The sequence below is a fragment of the Rana temporaria genome, chromosome 4 (assembly GCF_905171775.1).
Source record: "Rana temporaria chromosome 4, aRanTem1.1, whole genome shotgun sequence".
Taxonomy (NCBI): Eukaryota; Metazoa; Chordata; class Amphibia; order Anura; family Ranidae; genus Rana; species Rana temporaria.
The window spans coordinates 384,847,048-384,855,420 of record NC_053492.1 but is presented as its reverse complement, the minus strand read 5'-3'; the positions used below and the strand labels follow the sequence as shown (position 1 = coordinate 384,855,420).

The 8,373-nt window shown below is 45.1% G+C and overlaps 1 protein-coding gene across 1 annotated transcript in view; it reads left to right on the top strand.

Moving 5' to 3' along the window:
• The first annotated feature begins 558 nt into the window (after window positions 1-558).
• The window catches only part of TTLL2 (tubulin tyrosine ligase like 2), a 31,833-nt gene continuing 24,018 nt past the window's right edge, over window positions 559-8,373 (top strand). Inside the window, exon 1 of the mRNA XM_040351069.1 lies at window positions 559-656. The gene's annotated coding sequence lies outside the window, so the exon portion shown is untranslated. The remainder of the gene's footprint in view (window positions 657-8,373) is intronic.

The window sequence follows — 8,373 nt, the reverse complement described above, 5'->3', positions numbered from 1 at the left end:
GAGGAGCCGAGACTGCCTGACAATACACGAGTGTACTGCGCTCGGTATATGTCGGCGCAGTATTCAAACTCGGTGCGGGAAAGCGGGTATCGGCGTATACCGCGCACCTACGATTTTGCCCTGATTTTCCGGGCAAAAAAGTGCGCGGTATACGCCGATAAATACGGTAATGTTTGGAGGTCACAACAGCTGTCTTTTTCCAGCCCATAGCCGACAGCACTGACCATTGTATTCTGCGGACGGGGAAGGCTGGCAAGATACAATAGCACAGCGGGAGGGAGTCCCTCATCCATCTCGAATGTGTGGATGGGGGAATCGACTCATTTATTTTTTTGTTTAACCCGCTGGTTGAACAAAAAAATACAATTAATCCGCTATGGTAAACCTAAAAGGCAATAAAAACCCATTAACTAGTCCCAATCAAATCATTTGTCGCACTCCTAATCCCTTTCCTCTTGAACAGTTTCTTTCGCTTGAAAGGCCCTTTGTCATTTGCGGTGTCTGTGACACTGTCTCATAGCAACCTTTCTGAAGTTTTGCAGGAGGGCGGTACTGCACAGGGTGTCAGGGAGAATTTAAAGAATTGCTGCTCACACACAGCTGATCCACCGGTGCTGTGACAAGGGACAAGAGCCACTGGAAGCAGAATAATCAAGGTGATTCTCCAATGCTTTTTTTTTTTATTATTCTTTAAAATGTATTCTTGGTGTATACTGTTTATGCTGTGGTTGAATACAAACTTTTAATATTGCTTTTGTAAAATATATTTGTTTTTGAGTTTTAATATTTCGTCAGCAACATAGGGACCAGCAGAATTTCATCCTGTGATGGCTCCCTGCGCTTGACAGAAAAATTTCCATTACTGCAGCCACCGATCAGTGTATTGTCAGAATACAATGTCCAGGTGGAGGGGGATTCTCCTTTCCTCCCTGTTTGTGTGGATGGAGGAATCAGTTATTTGTTCTTTGTTTATTTTTAATCATTCAGCCCCCTGGCAAAATGGAAAAGTCTCACCATAGACATTACAGTTTGACCATACAATCTCTATAACTCTCTATGACCGTACAATCTCTCAAAGCTATCCTCCCACAAAAGCTTATGGCTCAAAAACGCTGTTAAACACTTAGGCCTCGTACACACGACCGAACATGTCTGCTGAAACTGGTCCGCGGACCAGTTTCCGCGGACATGTCCGACTGTGTGTACGGCCTAGCGGACCGGATTCCTGGGCTAGCGGACAGGTTTCCAGCGGACAAATGTTTCTTAGCATGCTAAGAAACATGTCCGCTGGAAGCCTGTCCGTCGGACATGTCCGATGATTAGTACGACTCATCGGACATGTCCGCTGGGCCGAAATCCCGCGGATGCGTCAAAGTGATTCGACGCATGCGTGGAGGCATTGAACTTCCTGGGTCGCGCACGTCGCCGCGTCATCGTCGCCGCCACTTCTTCTGTCCGCGGGGAATTTGGTCTGATGGTGTGTACACACATCAGACCAAAATCTACATGTCCGATGAAAATGGTACACATAGGCGGCACTGATGGGCACACATAGGCGGCATTGATGGGCACTCATGGGCGGCACTGGGCACTCATAGGCGGCACAGATGGGCACTCATGGGTGGCACTTATGGGTGGCACTGATGGATACTTATGGGTGGCACAGATGGGCACTGATAGGTGGGCACTGGGCATGGATGGGCACTGTGGGGTGGTACTGATGGACACTGTGGGGTGGCACTGATGGACACTGGGGTGGCACTGATGAACACTGTGGGGCAGCACTGATTCCCATGTTGCCAGTCAGTGCCCATTTGTGGGCACTGATTGGCATCTTTTTTTTTTTTTAATGCTTTTTTGTTTTTGTTTTTTTTAGACTTTTTTTTTTTTCAGGCTTTTTTTTTTTTTGTCCTTCCCTGGTGGTCCAGGGTGGGCTTCCCTGGTGGTCCAGTGTGGCGATCCGAGGGGGGGCTGCGCTGATAAACAATCAGCGCGAACCCCCCCTGTCAGGAGAGCCGCCGATCGGCTCTCCTCTACTCGCGTCTGTCAGACGCGAGTGAGGAAGAGCCATCAACGGCTCTTCCTGTTTACATCGTGATCAGCCATGATTGGACACGGCTGATCACGTGGTAAAGAGCCTCCACCGGAGGCTCTTTACCGAGATCGGAGATGCAGGGTGTCAGACTGACACTCCGCATCACCGATCGCCGCGCTGTGCGCCCCCACGGGCGCGCGCGGCATGAAATCCTGCAGGACGTCCATGGACGTCCAGTTAGGATTTCAAAACCACTTCCCGGACGTAAATCGGCCATAGGCCGCTGCAGGAAGTGGTTAAGAATAAAAAATAAAAAAAAAATTATACAGTATATTTCATCTTTAGCCATGTAAATATAAAATATGAAATATTTATATTTTGTATTATTATATCCAACCAGAAGGCATCGTTTTAGTATCATTTACACATGTTTAGCTGTCTGTTCCTATGAGCTTCAGCTAAAGTGCTCAGTATCAAGCTGAAATCTACACACAAGAGAAAAAGTAAAGGTATATCATGTAAGTGAGGAGGTACAGTTTACAGTAGGGATGCAGGAACACCCCCTGGTTCAGTTCGCAAAAAAAATTGTGCGAACACCATTAAAGTCTATGGGACATGAGCGTGAAAAATTTAAAAGTGTTAATTTTAAAGGCATATATGCAAGTTATTGCCATAAAAAGTGTTTGGGGACCCGGGTACTGCCACAGGGGACATGTATCAATGCAAAAAAAAAAAAACAGCCCTTTTTTTAGGAGCAGTGATTTTGATAATGCTTAAAGTGAAACAATAAAAATGAAATATGCCTTTAAATATCATGCCTGGGTATCCCCTTAGTCTGCCTGTAAAGTGGTGCATCTTTCTCATATGTTTTACTGTGCCGCAGCAAAATGACATTTCCAAATGAAAAAAAAAATTATTTAAAACTGCTCACGGCTGTAATGTATTCCAGATCCCAGGTCAGGTGCATGCTTAGGCCAATCAGCAGACATCAATACACTGCGATCTTGCAGTGCATTATGGGGCGTTCCGCAGCGCTCAAATTTGCTGTGAATGCCCCATATTATTCGCTATTAGACTCAAACATTGAGCTCACCCCTAGTTTACAGGCTTGGAGATCTATGTTTTCTATTTCCTTTTCCACTTCTCCTCCAAAAAAATGTTTATATAGTGATTTGTGTTAACATGCAGGACATTTCACCTGTAATTGTCAGTCTAATGATTTTCTAATGGAGTATATGTAAAAGGTATGATCTGGATTTACTATTTTCGATTTTTGTGTTTTTTATATGTGATAACAATCAATTGATAACTACTTGAATAAAACATTTCACTTATTCAGCCCAGCAGTTGCCTACCAATGTATGTTTATAAATGTCCTGGAGCATGAAATAAGCTCATGTCTGCTACTGCAACCATGAGCTTGGTATTGTTATTTTTCAACCAGTGATCCTTTATTCTGTAAATATGATCTGGGTGGCTGTAGAGCCCTCCCTCTTCCGTTTACCCCCCCCCCCCCGCTGGTACTGCCCACCTTCACCTTTCATCATGCCTTCACGGTAAATTGCCTCAGGATGCCAAGCAAGGGGAGATCAGGGAACAGACATACCCCAATCTCTTCTGCAATGAGGAAACCTGTAATTGAGAAGCATTTCATCACTTCCATAATCAGAACGGTCAATCCCTGGCTACTTTAGCTGGATAAGCAGCTAATCAAGCACAATCTGTGGTTGGTTAGCTACAGGGGAGACATTAGGGGTATAATAGACCCCTGATGTCTCCATAAAGAGGACCTGTCATCTACCCATGCTAACACATAAGGGACTAGTTAGTCCCTTATGTGATAGTAATAAAGTTAAATAATAAAATAAATTAACTGTAACAAAATAAAAATAAATATAAAAAAAATGAAAAGCATCCCTGTTTCCCTGCACAAACTTGCAAATGGCACGACTCAGCATGCACCAGTCGGTGATGTCACAAGGGGACGTGCAACCAGGTGACGTAACCAGGTGGCTCCGCCTCTTACATATTTAAGAACTGTCAAACGGCAGAGCAGGCATTCAGCGTTTTTTCCAGGTTTTTTCCGGGTCCGGTGGTGCAGCGGGTGTCATGATTGATGATGGATATACATTGGGGAAATTACTTTTTAATTTTTTTAATAAAGGAATTGTCAAAAACTTCCTCCTGTCTTTATTTTTGATACTTTTTTTGGTTACATTGTACCCCTACTCATTCACAGAGGGTCGGGATCTGGGGGTCCCCTTGTTAACGGGGGCTTCTTGATTCCAAAAAGTCCCCTGCCCACAGACCCCCACATCCACAGCCCAGAGTTGTCAGGAAGAGGCCATTGTCCCCATCAACATGGGAACAAGATTCTTTGGGGTAGCCTCAAAAGCACCCCCTCGCCCCCCCCTTTCCTGATCTGCCGGGCTGCATGCTCAGATAGGGGTCTATGGATTTCGGGGCATACCTGAAGGGCCTGTTATGGATTAAGAGGGTCCCCCACGCCATTTTTTTAACATTTTTGTATTGCTGGCAATTTTAATGTATTTTTCTCTTTATAAATGTCAGTTTTGCTGTAGCAGGTTCTATACACGGTACAGATGTGCAACTTTACAGGCAGACTAAAGAGACCCCCCAGTCACTATATTAAAAATGTTAATATTTCACTTTAAGCATCATTAAAATCTGTGCTCCTTTAAAAACAATATTTTTAACAAATTTATTTTTGCATTGATTCATGTCCCCCAGGGCAGTACCTGGGTCCCATACCCTTTTTATGGCCAATGACGTGCATATTAGCCTTCAAAATGGGGACTTTTGATTTTTAAAATTCGTGTCCCATATACTTCAATGGGGTTTGGGTCCGAACTTTTGCGATGTTTGAGAACTCTGGTGCGAACCGAACCAGGGGGAGTTCGGCCAAACTCAACATGGCAGATCACTTTTCAGAACGTGTCTGGTGAGGAGGCAATGCTACCTCCTTGCTGTTTGTTTTAACTCACTGACCCACTGCATTGCAGCCATGTGCCTTGCATCCAGTTGCCGTGTTGCCCCATTCCATTTGATTTTTGCCGTAGCTGCATAGCAAAGCATTGTGGCCGTGACATGTGTACAAAACAGCTGCATCCCCTTGTTCAGGTCAGTGGTTGGAGGGCAGCAAAAATATTGCTCAGCTGATGGCTTTGAATTCCCTTGACCCATATGAACAAACCCTAATGTCTTGTTTACACTTGCAGTGGGGCATGCAAAGGCAGCTGTATGGGGGATTACACATTCGCAGAATTAATGGCACCATTGAACCTGTGCAAAAAGGCTGTGTGTTTTTGTGCATTGCAGAGTTTTGCGATTTTGCTCATATTTCTACAATGCACATGTAGCGCTACCCCCTCAGGAGCCGCTGGTTAGATTTGGGACGGCATGTTATGTTACCTCTGTGATATGTCTAGGGATGATGATGAGGATGATGATGAGCAATGACGGAATGTCCAAACAGCGGGATGTAATTTTCTGTGCTTTTATTACTTGCCCAACACGGCAAACAGTCAACTTGAGGTAGATAGAGAAAGGTTGGTGAAAGGAGAATTTGCAGATTCAGGCCTATGGATAACGGAAGCAGTCCTACCTCCAATGGGACTTTAACTCATGTCGCCACTCCAGCCGGAGTGGGTATAGTGTACCTGGACAGGCCTCTCACACCGACCTGGCAGCCAGAGTATCACTCTTTTGAGAAGGAACAAGTCTCTGCCACCGACTTGGCTCTAATAGAATTAAAATTAGGACTGGAACCTCTGCCACAGGCCCTCTACTCAGGAACGTAGACAGTAGAGCGAATCCTCTCAATGAATATAATTTTGCCTGAATCTCCCTCAGGTAGACTTCTTGGTTTTGGGGTCACCGACTGACAAGTTGCAGCATACAACTTCTCAGTGTCCGGTCACCCAGATCCCCGATGGATTGTATAAGCCCTGTTGGATCACCTGCCTCCGGGCTCACCCCAGAACGACTCCCCACCGAACAGCACAACTCGCTTGGGATCTCCTTCATAGAATATGGGGACCCAGTAAGTCACTGGGGCCCCTTTGCAGCTTCAGTTGCTCCGGGCCATGAGGGCCCAGAACTGGGAACTCCGCGTAGCACGTGCGCCCCGGCCCGTGATGTGCGCACAACCTAAAGGTGGGTGCCGCACCTGGAACCAGGAACGAACGAAGAACCCCACAAAATGGCATCTGCCCAAGAAATACCCTCCTCCAGCATGCTCCGTGAGGGAAAAACTCCTCTGATTGGCTGCTGGCAGGAAGGCGCCTCCGCCTGGACTCCTCTGGCGCCACCTGCTATCCAAAGATGGAAATGTATCTTTGGAACACAAAATGGAACCACAGAACAGCCCAGCCTGGCAGAAGCCCAATTTACACAAATCAACACGGATGAGAGCAAAGTAACTCTCTCATCCCCCTCTAAATTTAACATAGCACCTGTACTGAAAGTACACAGGCTATACACACAAATGTGAATCTAGCCTAAGACAGGGAGGAGGCTAAAGGGGTCTAAGGAGGACAGCAAGGTTTAAGGCATAGTTGCCCCACCTTTTCCTCCTTGTACTCACAGATAACACTGTAACCACAGGAGAATCCAGCTTCTTCTTCCCCTTTCCGGTCATATGACATGTCACATGACAAGGGAGAGAGGAAAAAGGGTAGTTAGGTTAAAGTATATCCCTGTGTCCTGTGTGCATGGGGTGCAGGCTTATTCTGATAACAATCCAGAGGACTAATAAATGTAAAGAGGAAAGAATCGTCGCTACTCCCAACCAGTCGAGGTGAACAAACGATAAGTAGTGTCCTTAGCCTACATGTCTCCACCCCACCACATACCGTGATGCATTTTGCCTCGCCCACCAGAGCTTTGTCCCTTTGCATCAGGATGTGTGGTGTGGTGGAGACATGTATGCTGAGGCCGCTCCTTATCGTTTGTTCACCTGGGCTGGTTGGGAGTTGAGATGGGCGGAAAACCCCCCCAGTTCGGTTTGCGCTAGAACTTTCGAACACATGCAAAAACAACAAACCCCATTGAAGTCTATGGAACCCGAACTTGAAAAATCAAAGGTGCCCATTTTGAAAGCTCATATGCAAGTTATTGGGCATACGAATGTTAAGGAGGTCTGGGTACTGCCCTGGGGGACATGTATCAATGAAATAAATGAGCAGTGATTTACTGATGCTTAAAGTAAAACAATAAAAATAATTTTAATATAGTGCCTGGGGTCCCCCTTAGTCTGCCTGTAAAGTGGCGCATCTGTACCATGTACAGAACCTGCTGCTATGTCAACGGGCCACCCATGATCGAGGGAACGAGAGCCAGAACAGGGATCTGTCAATGTAAACAGACAGATCCCCGTTCTGACAGGGACATTAGCGAGAGATCTGCTGATCCTAGCGATTAGGATCAGCGATCTCTCTCCTCTTCCAGTCAGCCCAGCCCCCGTACAGTTAGAAACACTCCCAGGGAACACACTTAACCCCTTGAGCGCCCCTTAGTGTTAAACACTTTCCTGCCAGTGACATTTATACAGTACTCAGTGGCTATTTTTAGCTCTGATCGCTGTATAAATGTCAATGGTCTCAAAAAAGTGTCAAAAGTGTTAAAAGATCTGTCCGCAAAATGTCGTAGTCCCGTTAAAAATTACTGATCACCGCCTTTACTAGTAAACAAAAATAATAATAGAAATGCCATAAATCGATCCCATATTTTGTAGACGCTATAACTTTTACGCAGACCAATCAATATATGCTTATTGCGATTTTTTACCAAAAATATGTAGAAGAATATATATTGGCCTAAACTGATGAAGAAATTTTAATTATTTTTTATTTTTTTTGGGGATATTTTGTTGTCACTCTTTTTCTGTTTTGTTTATAGCGCAAAAAATAAAAACCACAGAGGTGATCGAATACCACCAAAAGAAAGCTCTATTCGTGGGAAAAAAAATGATCAGTTAAAGCAACACAGTGCCGTATAACAAAAAATGTCCTGGTCATTGAGGGGGTAAATCCTTCCGGTCCTTAAGTGCTTAATTTAATGTCCCACAGCTTCCTCCCTATGACGACTCTTCTTGCTAATTTCTTGGTGCCACTCCTCTTGCTGATATTATCATTTAAAATGCAGGACCAACACCCAGCACGCTACAATGTACGTGATGATGTAGGAGTGCCCTCCCACATTAGTGCGCTGGACAGAAAATGTCTGGCTGCTGTAGGACTTCATGTAATTAGGTAAATAATACTTTGCCATATCTAATCCACTAGAAAAACTGGTATTATACTGTTAATTAGCTGGGT